We start from the raw sequence: 18233 nt of genomic DNA, 5'->3' as shown, positions 1-18233 counted from the left end.
TATCAGGTACAGGTGTCCGGTGTAGCCGGTCCAGGCTCGAGGAGGAGGACCACGGTCATCAAGATGCTGCAACCTGCAGGGCTCCTTACCCCGCCTACCCGGCCTGGCCAGGATAACAGGACCCTGAGCGTTGACTCCGAGAGACGGAGTCAAGAACTTCTCTCCCGTCCAGGAATGCGGCGGGTGGCCTGCCTCAAGAGGACCACGATGTGACATGACTGTTACCGTGTGTGTGTGTGTGTGTGTGACACTCCCGGTCCGACAACGCCGTGACAGTGACATGCATTGTCATGCGAGGTTACTACCAGAGGCCCCACTGGAGGCATTTGCCACACGAGTTGCGCCAGCTGGCCCGCAGGTACACCTGGAGGTGGAGGACGGCTATGTCGCAGAATCAGGCTACAGTGGACCCCAGTTGTATTGAACGAAGGTGGGGTATAAGTGGAGGGATTCCCCTTAACCTCCCCTCCTCCCTCTCTAGCACAACGAGGGATGGCCACAACGAGCTACCTCAAACGCCTGACTGATCGATGCTGGCGAGGTTGTCCCCGGTGGCGTGAGGACCACAGTCCCTACTGTACCTTGCCTGCTCCCTAGTGACACAAAACAAGACACAAGACCGTCAACATGAGAGAGGCGGACAAGACACAGAGCCAAGGATGACCCTTGTGTACACACATCACACTCGCCACGTTGCTTACGAGTCTGGTCACTTAAGAACATGTGTCTGAGACCCTTCACATATAATCGGAGATACGACAACTTGCTACTGGAAACAGTTGAAGGGAACGACTGGAGTATGACAATAACTCCCTCCCTCCGTCAGGGTCCGGCTCGAGTTAGCAGCAACGCCAGCTCGTCTTGCGTCAACCCAAGAGGTCCAGCCACACACACACACACACACACACACACACACAATAGCCATTGTACCTTCGGCAGGTCACGGGGTGTCAAACACGAGAACGACGGGTAATGTCACATTGATATAATTCCTTTCATTTCTACAAAAGAAAAAAAAAAAGTAAGTTATCTTGATGTATGATGATGACGACTGTGGTTCCCGGACGTTCACTGCCGACGACCGCAGTGCCTGGCGACATTCACCGCTGGCGATATCCACCGCGGGCGTTCGATGGGGCTGACGCATCGCTGTGTTTACCCCTCACTGCTGGACCTGTGATGGGGTAAGGGTTCCTCCCCCCATGCTCTCCGGGCGAATGGGGCCTGGGAGAGCATTGGGGAGGAACGTGCAACCACCTTAGTTACGCTCTTCCCTAGTGCGGGAAACTCTCTCTCTCTCTCTCTCTCTCTCTCTCTCTCTCTCTCTCTCTCTCTCTCTCTCTCTCTCTCTCTCTCGTAAAACAAAACCATCTATAATAACTGCACGTCATCATCTCTCGGCCTTACGAACTTCCTTTACTTATCCGACACCTTTCACACGCCCCCCGTTTGCCATGGCCTTCTTCTACTCAACAGATCACCTCTCAAATGGTTTGGTCTGTCCAGCAGAACACCTCCCCTCCTCTCTTCTACTCAGCAGAACACCTCCCCTGCTCTGTTCTAACCAGTGGAACACTTTCCCTGCTCTGTTCTACCCAGTGAAACACCTTCCCTGCTCTGTTCTACCCAGTGGAACACCTCCCCTGCTCTGTTCTACCCAGTGGAACACCTCCCCTGCTCTGTTCTACCCAGTGGAACACTTTCCCTGCTCTGTTCTACCCAGTGAAACACCTTCCCTGCTCTGTTCTACCCAGTGGAACACCTCCCCTGCTCTGTTCTACCCAGTGGAACACCCTCCACCACCTAACCTAACCTTCTAGACCCTCGTAAGGGATTCACTCCTACACTATCAACATGATCGCCTCGTAACCCTTCCCCTGGACCTGTTCTAACCAGCCCATTACTTTCCCCAGTGCGACTCAACCCAGCACAACCAGTCAGCCAACCACAACTATCACCTCCACCACCACCACCAGCTGCCGACCACAACCAACAAACATCACCTTGCTCCATGGAGAGAGAGAGAGAGAGAGAGAGAGAGAGAGAGAGAGAGAGAGAGAGAGACATATCCGGCAACAGCTACGTTATCAAAAGGCACTCGCGGCTCAAGTTCCGCAAGCTATCTGGACCACAACCCGGGAGGTTCCATTTAAGTATGGGAAACCCACTTTTTAATACCAATGTTTCAACTTCCACCTGGGGTAACCGCGAGAGCCAGTGCCACGCCCGGAGCTCAAAAGGCGCGGGAGCCACGGGAGAATGCTCTGGCAACAGTGGCATCCCGCAGCAAGGCGTCTCCCCCTCCACCTCATCATGCCATCAATGAGGCTGTAAAAGCCTGATGGAACCCGAGTTGTACGAGGTCCCGGGGAGGATTTCCGTAGCATGGCAAGAACGGGTGCAGGAGCGATTCGACACAAGAGACCCAACACAGCAGAATCAACCAGACCTTGACACACTACTACGGTGAGGAAGTCCCGGCCATACTTGAGAATTAACCAGATGTACGATAATTACCTCCCCCCCCCCCTCTGAGGGTTCAGACATCCACGAAGGAAGAAAGGCTCGTGGAAATGACATTTGGGAGGGGCGAGGGAGAGGGAGTATGAGTCTTTCTTCTCTGAGGGCGGCAGCAGCCCTGAGTCACAGTGGCCATGTCCGTAATGACAGTCATAAGGGCAGGACCACAGGGAGGAGGGAGGACTCTCCTGAAGCAGGATATTGTCACAGGACGCTTCGCACTTCTATACACGAGATGTCACGCTGTTCTTTTCGCGACGAATGCAACGGACGCACTTGAAAACTGCGTACCCATTTCGCCACTGCATCGGCGATGAATAGCCTATCAACAATGCTTTTCAATCTTATGCCGTTTTTTTTTTAAAATGGTATCGACATTCGCAGCCACCCGTGAGGAGTTTGGTAAAAGCGACACACACCCTCCACACACACCTCCCCTCCTAGCTGGACACACTCTCTCATCAGCCCGTAAGGCGCGTTCGTCACATACCAGCACACCTCGACGCCCCCGCTGCGCTACTCGTCGCGTGCTCCACTTCCTTCATGCCCTCAAATTAAGCGGAACCTTATCGTCTGTGAAGCGTGTTGAGGGAGGGGGGGAAGAATGTGCCTCTCGCTTCCTGAGGTAGGTGGGTGGGTGGGAGGCCCAACACTCCGCGAGAGCGGCCCCTCCCTGGCCCGCCACCAGCAGGAGGCCACCACGTGAGGCGGCCGCTGTGTTCGCTTCACTTGTTAGCTACTTTCCTACGGGCCTTACTAAATCCTGCCCAACTTTCACTAGACCAGACACTCTCTTTTTTTTCCTCCTCTCTCTCTCTCTCTCTCTCTCTCTCTCTCTCTCTCTCTCTCTCTCTCTCTCTCTCTCTCTCTCTCTCTCCGCAGAGGCTTCGCCGTTTGCGATACGGCGATGATCATCTTCGTTTTCATGGCGGAGTGAAAAAAATAATGTCTGAGTCTCGAGACGGTGACATTTTACACCCGAGGGAAAAGTTTAGACCAGTGACTGAAACAGCTCGGGGATGATGCTCCTTCCTTATCAAGACGTGTTCATTAATGTACCGTTAGACAACAGGATTATATACATATATATATATATATATATACATGATGAGCAACGGAAACAAGATGTTATGCCTCAGGCAAGACCACACTACACCCACCGAGTAGGCCAATCTAGGCTAGGTTTGTGGAGCGAACAGCATGCAATACTTACCTCACACTAGGCTATGTTCGGGGAGGGAGGGTGGTGGAGGGAAATGGCAAAGCAATACCTTCGAAACAAAACCTAGGTCTACGAGGTAGATAACAAGCTGTATCTATCATATCAGCCTACCTACCCCACAGATTTGTGGCTTGTGGGGTAGACAGCAAGCAATACCTGCCATATTAGCCTAGGTCTGTGAGGTCGAAGAGCATGCATTACCTACCGAGTTAGGTCTGTGGAGGGGAACAGCATGCCATACCTTCCAAACACTGCTAGGTTTACGAGATGGATCGCAAGCTGTTACCTGCCCATGTTTGTGGCGCTGACAGCAAGCAGTATCTAGCCAACTACGCTAGGAATGTGTGGTGAACACCAAGCAGTACCTACAGACCATATATGCTAGGCTACGTTTGAGAGGCGAACACACTACCTACCGTCGGGCGCGCCCTCACGCCCACTATCGTAGCTGCCGCTGGTCGGCGGTGGGTCGAGTAGACAGACGGTGGATCACCTTACGCGCGCGCGCACCCGAACCTGAAACACGAGAGGCAGGAAGTCATTGTGTGACTTTTTTCTTTTTCTTTTTTCTTTTTTTGACATACATAAACAAGGAACCCGGATGCACTAGATGGGTCGGCTAAAGAGGCGAGGTTGAGGCATCATATAAACTTAATTTACCTCAACTTGCCTTCGCAAATCGCTATGCCCCGTTAACTGTACAATATATATAGACTCGGACGTCTGTTCTTATCTCCTTAAACCTGAGGATCTGCTGTATACAATCGTGCTCATGGCCAAGCCGAGTGTGGTGTACCACGACCGAATGACAGCTGCCAAAAGGCAAACACCTCGTGTAATTAACTACCCTATGGGCTGTTTAACGTCATGTGAACTATGACCTAATTGGTTCCATGGTCTGATGAAGATTTCGCGGAAAGGCTGAACACAACCAAGTCTTCCGGAGAGTAAATTGAACTCCCATGTGTCTAGCTTGGATCCTTCCTGTACATTAGGCCATCTGGGTCTCCGGCAGTTGATCCGATCACCTGTTTGCGTCTGAACCAGATGTTCGGACTTCCGAGCTGCCGTTGGGATCCTCTAGAAGAAGTAGTTTGAATCTATCACTAACCTGTCTATCTGTGCCTTATAGAGCTGGTCTGGATTCACGAACATGAGTTCAAGTCTCCAGGCTGAACGTCCAGTCATCGAACAGCAATTTAGATATTCGTGCAGTAATCTGACTGATCGAATACTTTTCATAAATATTTCAGGATCTCTTGAGCGGCAGTTCGAACGTCTCGAGCATCTGTTTCAGTGAGCAGGGCTCGAGAAGAAGAAGCTAAAGAAGCATTACCCATTGGTAAGACATCAGGAGCAAATGAAAAATAGTATAATTCACTAAGGCACAATATACTTTATGAGATAACTTTAATGGTGGAAGAAGTGGATGACATTCAAGAATACAGTCCAGCCCGCGTACTGGACAAATGTTACAAGCCTCATCGCCTTATTTAACTTTTAAGTCATACTGGCGAGTGAGGTTTTTACATTCATCAGAGAATACTACGTGTATGAACGGTTTCGTGTGTGTAAAATATCAACACCAGTGATGAAATAAGTCATATCCCTCAGGCATCGCCCACTCCCGTAAGGCCAGCCGGCCTAGCCTAGCTCCTCCCGTAAGGCCAGACGGCCCAGCCTAGCTACTCCCGTAAGGCCAGACGGCCTAGCCTAGCCACTCCCGTAAGGCCAGCCGGCCCAGCCTAGCTACTCCCGTAAGGCCAAACGGCCTAGCCTAGCCACTCCCGTAAGGCCAGACGGCCGAGCCTAGCTACTCCCGTAAGGCCAGACGGCCCAGCCTAGCTACTCCCGTAAGGCCAGACGGCCTAGCCTAGCCACTCCCGTAAGGCCAGCCGGCCCAGCCTAGCTACTCCCGTAAGGCCAGACGGCCTAGCCTAGCCACTCCCGTAAGGCCAGCCGGCCCAGCCTAGCTACTCCCGTAAGGCCAAACGGCCTAGCCTAGCCACTCCCGTAAGGCCAGACGGCCGAGCCTAGCTACTCCCGTAAGGCCAGACGGCCCAGCCTAGCTACTCCCGTAAGGCCAGACGGCCTAGCCTAGCCACTCCCGTAAGGCCAGCCGGCCCAGCCTACCCACTCCCGTAAGGCCAGACGGCCTAGCCTAGCCACTTCCTTAAGGCCAAGACGGCCTAGCCTAGCCACTCCCGTAAGGCCAGACGGCCTAGCCTAGCCACTCCCGTAAGGCCAAACGGCCTAGCCTAGCTACTCCCGTAAGGCCAGCCGGCCTAGCCTAGCCACTCCCGTAAGGCCAGACAACCTAACCTAGCACACTAGCCCCTCTCGTCTGACCAGCTTATCTAGTCTGGCTTACACAGCACCTCAATATCAACACAACGTATCAACTCCACGGCGACCACCACCCACTCGGCCACACATAGTTACGATGGTGAATTAAACGGCTATTTCAGAAGTGGTAATAGCCACGTAAAACATATATATATATATATATATATATATATATATATATATATATATATATATATATATATATATATACATGACTGCAAAAAAAAAGACTGGTGCAGATTTGGGTAATTCCCCTGTGGAAGAATGAGGAAGTAGGGGGGGCCTGACTGAGGTGGTCCTCTCTTTAAATTACTGCCTTCAACTGGACCAAACCAAATGGTCTGACTGACCACAAAATGACCACCGAAAGACGTGATGGTGTGTTTTTTTTTTCTTTTCTTTTATTCCAGTGACTGAGAGAGAGAGAGAGACACAGGTGTCTCTCTGGAGGTGGTACATGACCAAGTGAAAGGGTTATCAAACGTTCATTTATACATTCATTCTACGGATGTATTCTCCTAGGTTTTGTCTTAGAATAAACCTTAATTTCGTTATGGATAATGAAGGATAGGTCCAGTGATTTTTTTCTCTCTCTGCTCAACGTTAGAAGGTTGTGGATAGATCAAATCTCTACGTTCGTCAATTTCTACATTCGTTTAAGCTTCGCGTCTAAATTAGTCGTTTTAACTAAATTGGTCGTTTTTCTCCTCTTTTCTTTTTTCATTCTCAGGTTCAACTGATCTCGGACGTTACACACAACCTCATACTGTGCTATGGTCGAGTAATCCACTGAGCACAAGGGTACGACCTCTGGGTACGACCCTTGAGGAGGAGGAGGATGCGACCTTTGGGCACGACCCTTCAGGATGATATGACCTTTGGGTACGACCCGAGAAGTATGATATGACCTTTGGGTACGACCCTTGAGGTTGATATGACCTTTGGGTACGAACCGAGGAGGAGGATGCGACCTTTGGGCACGACCCTTGAGGATGATATGACCTTTGGGTACGACCCGAGAAGTATGATACGACCTTTGGGTACGACCCGAAAAGTATGATATGATCTTTGGGTACGACCCTTGAGGATGATATGACCTTTAGGTACGACCCTTGAGGATGATATGACCTTTGGGTACGACCCTTGAGGATGATATGACCTTTGGGTACGACCCTTGAGGATGATATGATCTTTGGGTACGACCCTTGAGGATGATATGACCTTTGGGTACGACCCTTGAGGATGATGATATGACCTTTGGGTACGACCCTTGAGGTTGATATGACCTTTGGGTACGACCCTTGAGGATGATGATATGACCTTTGGGTACGACCCTTGAGGATGATATGACCTTTGGGTACGACCCTTGGCAGTGAGAAGACTATCATTATGACCTTGACTCTGAAAGAGTCAGGTTAATGATCATGCCATAATACCCAAGGGTCGTCATCTTCTTGGTCAAGAGTCGCACCATCGTGCTCAAGGTGTTAACCACACACACACACACACACACACACACACACACACACGCGCGCGCACACACACACACACACACACGACAAAAAGCAGGCGACCCTCCACCTGCCACCCGAACACACACTTCCTGCAGACCAGCCTACCCCCACCACACAGCATGACCAGCCTACCCCCACCACATCGCATGACCAGCCTACCCCCACCACATCGCATGACCAGCCTACCCCACCACATCGCATGACCAGCCTACCCCCACCACACCGCATGACCAGCCTACCCCCACCACACCGCATGACCAGCCTACCCCCACCACACCGCATGACCAGCCTACCCCCACCACACTGCATGACCAGCCTACCCCCACCACACCGCATGACCAGCCTACCCCCACCACACCGCATGACCAGCCTACCCCCACCACACCGCATGACCAGCCTACCCCCACCACACCGCATGACCAGCCTACCCCCACCACACCGCATGACCAGCCTACCCCCACCACACCGCATGACCAGCCTACCCCAACCACACTGCATGACCAGCCTACCCCCACCACACTGCATGACCAGCCTACCCCCACCACACTGCATGACCAGCCTACCCCCACCACACCGCATGACCAGCCTACCCCCACCACACATCATGACCAGCCTACCCCACCACACCGCATGACCAGCCTACCCCCACCACACCGCATGACCAGCCTACCCCACCACACTGCATGACCAGCCTACCCCACCACATCGCATGACCAGCCTACCCCCACCACACCGCATGACCAGCCTACCCCCACCACACCGCATGACCAGCCTACCCCCACCACACCGCATGACCAGCCTACCCCCACCACACTGCATGACCAGCCTACCCCCACCACACCGCATGACCAGCCTACCCCTACCACACCGCATGACCAGCCTACCCCCACCACACCGCATGACCAGCCTACCCCCACCACACGCATGACCAGCCTACCCCCACCACACTGCATGACCAGCCTACCCCCACCACACCGCATGACCAGCCTACCCCACCACACCGCATGACCAGCCTACCCCCACCACAACGCATGACCAGCCTACCCCCACCACATCGCATGACCAGCCTACCCCCACCACACCGCATGACCAGCCTACCCCCACCACACACCACACGTCCACCTGCCCCACTGAGGCCTATGTCCAGTCAGCGGATCAGGGAGGATGGGCGGATCGTGACGTCATGACGAGATGAGGTGGATAGTCTGTTCGATCACGACGTCATCACCGTGACGTCACGATGGGGGAGGTGTGTGTGTGTGTGTGTGTGTGTGTGTGTGTGTGTGTGTGTGTGTGACCTGTCTGGTTTTTATCCTACACTTACTTCAGAGTTCTTGATTCCTCGACCAATAACCTCGTAGAGACGCGAAGTGACGAGAATGATGGAAGTGTATCGAGTTCATTACGGGAAATGACAACACGGAGATGGGGGATAATATTAGCACAACCAGCAACACAGGAAGCCAGCTGTGTTGAACACCTCCAACATAGCATATTTTAGGCTATGCTACGGCTGTGTTAAACACCTCCAACATAACATATATTAGGCTATGCTACGGCTGTGTTAAACACCTCCAACATAGCATATATTAGGCTATGCTACGGCTGGGTTAAACACCTCCAACATAGCATATATTAGGCTATGCTACGGCTGTGTTAAACACCTCCAACATAGCATATATTAGGCTATGCTACGGCTGGGTTAAACACCTCCAACATAGCATATATTAGGCTATGCTACGGCTGTGTTAAACACCTCCAACATAGGATATATTAGGCTATGCTACGGCTGTGTTAAACACCTCCAACATAGCATATATTTATGATACTAGGCTACGCTACATGCTTCACCTGCTATACACAATGAACATTGGCGTCAGCCGTGTTATAATACACCAGCAACACAGCAATTAGCTGTGTTCTGTGCCATCAACACAGCAAGCACGACATACCTTCGGCTCTCTTGTCCTGAAGGACACCTCAGAAAACCTTGTGTGTTCCCAGATTATATAAATAACCCGCCCCCGGAGTCTGGGGGCAAGGTTCCCCCCTGACCCTCAACACGACGGGGCGCCCAACCCAGAAGTGCGAGGGGACCTTGCCGCACCCCAGCACGGCGGGACGGACCATCCCCGGAGTCCGGGGGCTCCGGCACGCCACCAGCACGGCGGGACGGACCATCCCCGGAGTCCGGGGGCTCCGGCACGCCACCAGCACGGCGGGACGGACCATCCCCGGAGTCCGGGGGCTCCGGTACGCCCCAGCAAGGTAGGCAGGCCCATCCCCGGAATCCGGGGGCTCCGGCACGCCCCAGCACGGCGGGACGGACCATCCCCGGAGTCTGGGGGCTCCGGTACTCCCCCAGTACGGCAGGTAGGCCCATCCCCAGAGTATGAGAGCTCCGGTATGCTCTAACACGGTAGGCAGGCCCATCCCCAGAGTGCGGGGGGATCCGTTACGCCCTAGCACGGTAGACAGGCGCAGCCCCGGAGTGCGGGGGGGATCCGGTATACGCCCTAGCACGGCGGGTGCGGCCTAACCCCAGAGTCAGGGAATAACCCTGGTAACCCCAGAGTCAGGGAATAACCCCGGTAACCCCAGAGTCAGGGAATAACCCTGGTAACCCCAGAGTCAGGGAATAACCCTGGTAACCCCAGAGTCAGGGAATAACCCCGGTAACCCCAGAGTCAGGGAATAACCGCGGTAACCCCAGAGTCAGGGAATAGCCCCGGTAACCCCAGTCAGGGAATAGCCCCGGTAAACCCAGAGTCAGGGAATAACGCCGGTAACCCCAGAGTCAGGGAATAACCCCGGTGGTAACCCCAGAGTCAGGGGTAACCCCTCCCACCCTCCCTCTCCAGGTTAGCCCAGCCCAGCCCTGGTGCGCCGCCGCCGACCACCAGGCTGGGGTCCTGGTGGCTGAGTTCTTCCTCACAGTAATGATGGCATCTCAAGGCCTGTGGTCCAGGAGCGCGCGCGCGCGCGCGTGTGTGTGTGTGTGTGTGTGTGTGTGTGAACCTGAGGAGCAGATGAAGGTCGCTACGCTCCCAACAGCTGGGCCCAGGATGGGACCTAGAGGGCTGGCTGTACGACCCTTCTTAGGGCACGGCCCTCCATCACGACATTACCCCTTCGGGAGGGATGCGATGATATAGCCTGGTGTTCGTTCACCCGCCCCCCCCCATACGAGGTCAGGCAGTCATCAGAGGCGCGAACCATCATAACCCTTTGGGGGGGGGTCGTCGTCCCGTGGTGTTCAAGGGCCGCGCCCTTGCGCTAAAATGGGGTGGGTGAGGGTCGGGGTCGGGTCGTACACGCTTATGGAATCATGGCGACTCCGTCTCCAGCCAGGCGAGATATCCGAGCCATGTCCTGTAGTGCGACAGGAGCTCTGGACGGAAATCGTCATCACACGACGTTAATTGGGTTTCGCAACGCACCGCGGACACCGTAACAGGTCTGCTGTAGGTCAGACAACGAAATAAAAAGAAGAATAAAAAATAAAAAGTCCTTGAAGGGAAGGACTTTGACCGTGCCCAACAGCCACAATTATTGTCCTCGGGACTGATATATATATATATATATATATATATATATATATATATATATATATATATATCATTACACGAAAGTGCACTTGGAAACTTTTCGTGTTTCATTTTCGCCGTGGACTCATAGAAATATATATATATATATATATATATATATATATATATATATATATATATATATATATATATATATATATATATTTGCTTCCAGAATACTCATGTACTAACTACAAAAATCACTTACTTCTAGAAACTACAATTGCTTAAAAGACATGTCTTCCTTGAGAGACCGTTCCAATGGTTTCCTTTCAACCATATTCAACTGTTCTTCAGTTCGGCTCTGGGTCTATACAAATCCTGGTAACCCAATTTCCCCTCTCAAGATGAACGAACAACGGGCAGCCAGGAGGGCGTATTGTACACACACACACACACACATCTGGACGCGACCTTTGTTTACCGATGTATTTCTGGCGCGACCGCCAGGTGGCCTTGGGAACGACGATACAGGTGCAAGGCTCAGTTCTCAACCCTGCGTTTATCCCCCCCCCCAGACGATATAAAAAGAAAAGGCCCCATTTTGTAAAAATACCAATACCCGAAAGAGCCAACCAAGGTATGATTCCGAGAATGGCTCAAGTCACACTTGAACGGAGTACCTGGCAACCGCCACACACACACACACACACACACTGTAACAATACGAAGGGTAAATCTGGCACCCCCCCCCCCCTTAAACAATATCGAAGGCTGCCCTTGATAACAAGAGCCTTTAAAAAGCGCGACGGTTTTGTTTAAATGTTACCAATGGCATCGTATAAAGAAGGACACGGGGGTAAAAAGGTCTATTGTTTTTTTCTCTCCACCCTCCCTCGCTCGCGCGTTACGCTGGTGTGTGGGGGCCAGGACGGACCGACCCACTGACGCGTAGCTCGGGCCCACCCGCCACTCCTATCAGGCAACCACTGGGGAAAACTCTTTTAAAAGTCTCTCTCAATCGCAGTTCGCATCACCGGAACCCTTCTGGTAGGGGGATAATAATGCCACGGTGTCCAGGATAAAGTCCACCCCACCTCACCCCCTTTTTTTTTTCTTCTTTGCTTAAAGGAAAGGAAACGTGGAAACCAAGTGAGACATGGTCAACCAAGTGAGACATTGGGGGAGGAAAGGACAAGTGGGGAGGGCGGTCGTGTGTGACACTGTGCAGTGTTCTGAACAACGTGGTCGTGGTCAAACACGCCTGGGTGGTGGTCGTGGTGGTCGTGGTCAAACACGCCTGGGTGGTGGTCGTGGTGGTCGTGGTCAAACACGCCTGGGTGGTGGTCGTGGTGGTCGTGGTCAAACACGCCTGGGTGGTGGTCGTGGTGGTCGTGGTCAAACACGCCTGGGTGGTGGTCGTGGTGGTCGTGGTCAAACACGCCTGGGTGGTGGTCGTGGTGGTCGTGGTCAAACACGCCTGGGTGGTGGTCGTGGTGGTCGTGGTCAAACACGCCTGGGTGGTGGTCGTGGTGGTCGTGGTCAAACACGCCTGGGTGGTGGTCGTGGTGGTCGTGGTCAAACACGCCTGGGTGGTGGTCGTGGTGGTCGTGGTCAAACACGCCTGGGTGGTGGTCGTGGTGGTCGTGGTCAAACACGCCTGGGTGGTGGTCGTGGTGGTCGTGGTCAAACACGCCTGGGTGGTGGTCGTGGTGGTCGTGGTCAAACACGCCTGGGTGGTGGTCGTGGTGGTCGTGGCCAAACACGCCTGCTCGAAGGCTAACTAACTAATAGCTCGGCGCTTTTTTTTTCTCTTCCTTTTCTTCCCCCGTGGCGTTTTTCCTCACCCTCGTAATGAAGGCCAACCTGTGACGTGATCAGTCACTTATGATTGTAAGTGTTATACAAAAGATCAGTACTTATTATAAATGTGGAGTTAAGTCATGGTGTGTTCGCGACTGAACACACGATGATGATAATAATACTACAGGATCCACCCATCTCGCGGACTAAATGTAAAATAGTTCCTAAAGTGCAATGACAAGACCGAGCCAGAGCAAAAGCCCTAAACGGATCTGACACTTGAATATGAATTTCCCGCGTCTGACAAGAGAGAGAGAGAGAGAGAGAGAGAGAGAGAGAGAGAGAGAGAGAGAGAGAGAGAGAGAGAGAGAGAGAGAGAGAAGAGAGAGAGAGAGAGAAACAATACACAGACCCTAGGTCCGAGCGAGGTGGTCTGGCCTTAAGAGAGAGAGAGAGAGAGAGAGAGAGAGAGAGAGAGAGAGAGAGGAGAGAGAGAGAGAGAGAGTTACATAGAAACAATACACAGACCCTAGGTCCGAGCGAGGAGGTCTGGCCTTGAGAGAGAGAGAGAGAGAGAGAGAGAGAGAGAGAGAGAGAGAGAGAGAGAGAGAGAGAGAGAGTTACAGAGAAACAATACACAGACCCTAGGTCCGAGCGAGGAGGTCTGGCCTTGAGAGAGAGAGAGAGAGAGAGAGAGAGAGAGAGAGAGAGAGAGAGAGAGAGAGAGAGCGAGCACGAACCATCACATTACCGCTTCTGGTACAGTGGTTCACTCACTTCAGCGTGGAGAGGCACTGGCTTAACCAGGCTTCCGAACCGACTGGGTAGCGTCTACATGTCCACCTAGATACGATACGAGCGACAATGTCATTATCAAATGCTTGGCAGAACCTCTGCTAACAATAGCAAGTACCGTCTTACAGTGCTGACCATCTCTCTCTCTCTCTCTCTCTCTCTCTCTCTCTCTCTCTCTCTCTCTCTTAAGGCCAGACCACCTCGCTCGGACCTATGGTCTGTGTAGTCTGTTTCTATATAACTCTCTCTCTCTCTCTCTCTCTCTCTCTCTCTCTCTCTCTCTCTCTCTCTCTCTCTCTCTCTCAAGGCCACGCCCCAACCTAACACCCAGCCAGCTCACCTGTGTCAAGTCGCCCTCCGCGACATTCCTCCCCGCCGGTAATTAAATCTACATTAATTCCGCCACGACCCTCGTAAACACGGGGGGAAATTACCACCCAGCTGCTGGAAGATACGAGGTGCTTCTGCGTTTTTAACTCCCCCTACCCGTTACGCGCCGAGGATCTGGTGAGGGAAAACGGATACACAACAAGAAAACGGAGAAAGTAAACACGGGTGCGTAAGAAAACGGGTAAGCGATGCAGCAGGCTCAACCCACTCCCTGCGATATTCACCTTTCTACCTCCTGTTAACTTGACAAGCCAGAGCTCCCCCACTGACTGGCCAGAGGGATCATCCGGCATTATTATTATGACTGTCTTCAGCAGCAGCACACTGAGAGGCAAAATGATCGCACGACGCTGCCAGAGAAGTGGTCCCCACCCGCCCCTCGACGCGAGGGAAAAAACTTGCAGGTGCAATGATAAAAGAGCGTCGAAACGTAGTGCGCTACGGCTGCCAGGGTGGTGTGGTGTGTATCCCCTCCCACCCAGTGCTGAGGGCAAAAAGTTGGTCGACGATGAATCGAACCGTGATGGAAAAATATGGAGGAGGGAGGGGGAAGGATCATCCATTCATCCTGGGGTTTGCTGGGGGGAGGAGGGAAGGGAAGGGGGAAGAAGAGGAGGAGGAACAGGAAGAGAGAGAGAGAGAGAGAGGCCGAGTTCAGGCGACCCTCTCTGGGTGGGTAGGTAGCCTTGGCGGAGGCTGCGGGGGAAGGAGGCTGGCGTCCGCTTGACCCAGCCAATAGTTGGAACCCCCTTTTATAAGCACGACGGTACGAACCCCCACGACAACAACCCTTGGGTATAATGGCCTGGCCTCTGACCTGACCCTTCATGCTCAGGTCCAAGGTCATGTGAGGAAGATGTGTTCGGCACCTGCTGACCTACCTACCCCACGTCTGCCTCACTTCCGTCTACTGCCCTTGACGCACCAGAAGTCATGACCACCCCCCCACACAACTCAGGTGTTATACACATGAAACATATGATAATGTGATCACACAGTCGCAAATGCTCACACAGTCGTAAAGTTCACAGAGCAGTTACGAAGAACGATACAAGACGGAAGTGGCCAGTGTGGGGCATTAGCCAGCGACACGCACGCGTGCTAACGATGGTGGGGCAGCACGTGCTCTGAGGATTGGGCCCGGCAGCACGTGCTGCGGGTGGGGGAGGAAGGGTTGGGCAGTGTGGATGACTACCCTACGTCATCATTACCACCAGGTGACTTCAGTTCTCACATGTGTCATATACCGCCGGCAGCGTGGGAGCGGCCCTCCCCACACACGGGCGTCGTAGTACCACTACAACCCCTGAGATGCAACCCCACGCCAACAACCCCTACACAGGGGTCGTCGAGGGATCAGTGTCGTCTCTTGAGAAGGCTGGGGGCAAAACCCGCCCTCACTACTCTACCAACGTTATCTCAAATTCCCTCGACCATCGTCTGGTCCCTCAACTACTCTACCAACGTTATCTCAAATTCCCTCGACCATCGTCTGGTCCCTCAACTACTCTACCAACGTTATCTCAAATTCCCTCGACCATCGTCTGGTCCCTCAACTACTCTACCAACGTTATCTCAAATTCCCTCGACCATCGTCTGGTCCCTCAACTACTCTACCAACGTTATCTCAAATTCCCTCGATCATCGTCTGGTCCCTCAACTACTCTACCAACGTTATCTCAAATTCCCTTGACCATCGTCTGGTCCCTCAACTACTCTACCAACGTTATCTCAAATTCCCTCGACCATCGTCTGGTCCCTCACTACTCAACCAACGTTATCTCAAATTCCCTTGACCATCGTCTGGTCCCTCAACTACTCTACCAACTTTTTCTCAAATTCCCTCGACCATCGTCTGATCCCTCACTACTCTACCAACGTTATCTCAAATTCCCTCGACCATCGTCTGGTCTCTCAACTACCCGACCAACGTTTTCTCAAATTCCCTCGACCATCGTCTGGTCGAACAACCCTACCACCATCAGAGAGAACGTCTATGGAAACGAACCATAGACCAAGACACCCAGCGAACCACCTCATACCACCTCTACCTCAGGCACCCGTGTGGTTGCGTCAAGTGCCATGAGCACCTGCGTCCGTAACAACCATTTAGACGTATACCTTCCCCGGCTAACTTAGCACCTCCTCCCTCAGCCAAAGACAGACACTATAGTCACACCTCACATGCACAACATCTACAAACCCTCGACCCGTTGATGACACACGTCTGTACAGGCCTAATGTCAACACACACGCGCACACAGGCCAGTTGCAGACTCCACCACACATCAATGTAGTCAGATGGCTTCTCCAGTTCCCCCCTGGAGTGTAGGGACGCGAGAAGGTGACGCAGGAATTAAATGGGATGACTTGCGTCGGCCACACCTCGCGTTGTGGCCACCCATCATCATTTCTTCCCCGAAGACGCGTGTGTGACGAACACCCCCTCGAACACCTCCCTCCCCTTCCACCACTCAGGTGACGACCCTGACGACCACCGTACGACGAGTGGTCACGCATCGACCTACTTCTACCCAATACTGCATAAATGTACGGTATACAACCATACTTTATTACACAATGTACCACAATGAACTCACTCCTTCTCCTTTTAAAATAATAATAATAATAATAATAATAATAATAATAATAATAATAAATAATGATGATAATAATAATAATAGTAATAATAATAATCATAATAATAATAATAATAATAATAATAAAAAATAATAAAAAATAATAATAATAATAATAATAATAATAATAATAATAATAATAGAACAAGTATTCTCATGATATATGAAAGAGAAAGAAAAAAACCACCACAAATAATCCTTGAGGGGAGCAAAGTATGATGGATTCTGACGTGTTCTAAATACTTATGATAAAACCCAAGGTTGTCAGCGACAGGTGGCCCCTAAACATTTTCTGAACTTCGATGTTTTATTGACAGACATTACTGAGAATTTATCTCGCTAACTCTCCCATTTTTTTTAAAAGATATAAAAAGTAACCGAAGGTGGAAAGATGGAGTGAAAAAGATTTTGTGTGATCGGGGCCTGAACATGCAGGAGGGTGAAAGGAGGGCAAGGAATAGAGTGAATTGGATCGATGTGGTATACCGGGGTTGACGTGCTATCAGTGGATTGAATCAGGGCATGTGAAGCGTCTGGGGTAAACCATGGAAAGCTGTGTAGGTATGTATATTTGCGTGTGTGGACGTATGTATATACATGTGTATGGGGGTGGGTTGGGCCATTTCTTTCGTCTGTTTTCTCGCGCTACCTCGCAAACGCGGGAGACAGCGACAAATATATATATATATATATATATATATATATATATATATATATATATATATATATATATATTCATTATACTTTGTCGTTGTCTCCCGCGTTAGCGAGGTAGCGCAAGGAAACAGACGAAAGAATGGCCCAACCCACCCAAATACACATGTATATATATACACGTCCACACAAGTATATATACATACCTATACATCTCAACGGATAAGTTCCCAAGAGCACTTTCCTGTGAGAGTCACATCATCAGGAGAGATACAAGAAAGAAATGCAAGTCAGTTGATTTGGTAAAAAAAAAATCCACTATTCTTGATTCTTTATGACTAAATCATTATACTTTTATTTTGAAAAATAAAAAAATCTTTTTTACTTTTACATTTGGTTCTAACGATAAAATAATTACAGTGTAGTTACGAATGAAAAAGAAAACAATAAAAATCTTTTCACTTTGACGTAAGATTCTTTTCCTGCGATGATAATAAGTTACCACAGTCAATGATTAAATAAGCAGTGTCACCTGAACCCACTGGGAAAACAAAGGTTTGTATATATATAATATATATATATATATATATATATATATATATATATATATATATATATATATATATATATATATAATTTCAAAAGAAAGGGTGAAAGGAGGGCAAGGAATAGAGTGAATTGGAGCGATGTGGTATACCGGGGTTGACGTGCTGTCAGTGGATTGAATCAGGGCATGTGAAGCGTCTGGGGTAAACCATGGAAAGCTGTGTAGGTATGTATATTTGCGTGTGTGGACGTATGTATATACATGTGTATGGGGGTG

Source organism: Panulirus ornatus, chromosome 47, assembly GCF_036320965.1.
Source record: "Panulirus ornatus isolate Po-2019 chromosome 47, ASM3632096v1, whole genome shotgun sequence".
NCBI lineage: Eukaryota > Metazoa > Arthropoda > Malacostraca > Decapoda > Palinuridae > Panulirus > Panulirus ornatus.
Note: the sequence above shows the minus strand (reverse complement) of the source record.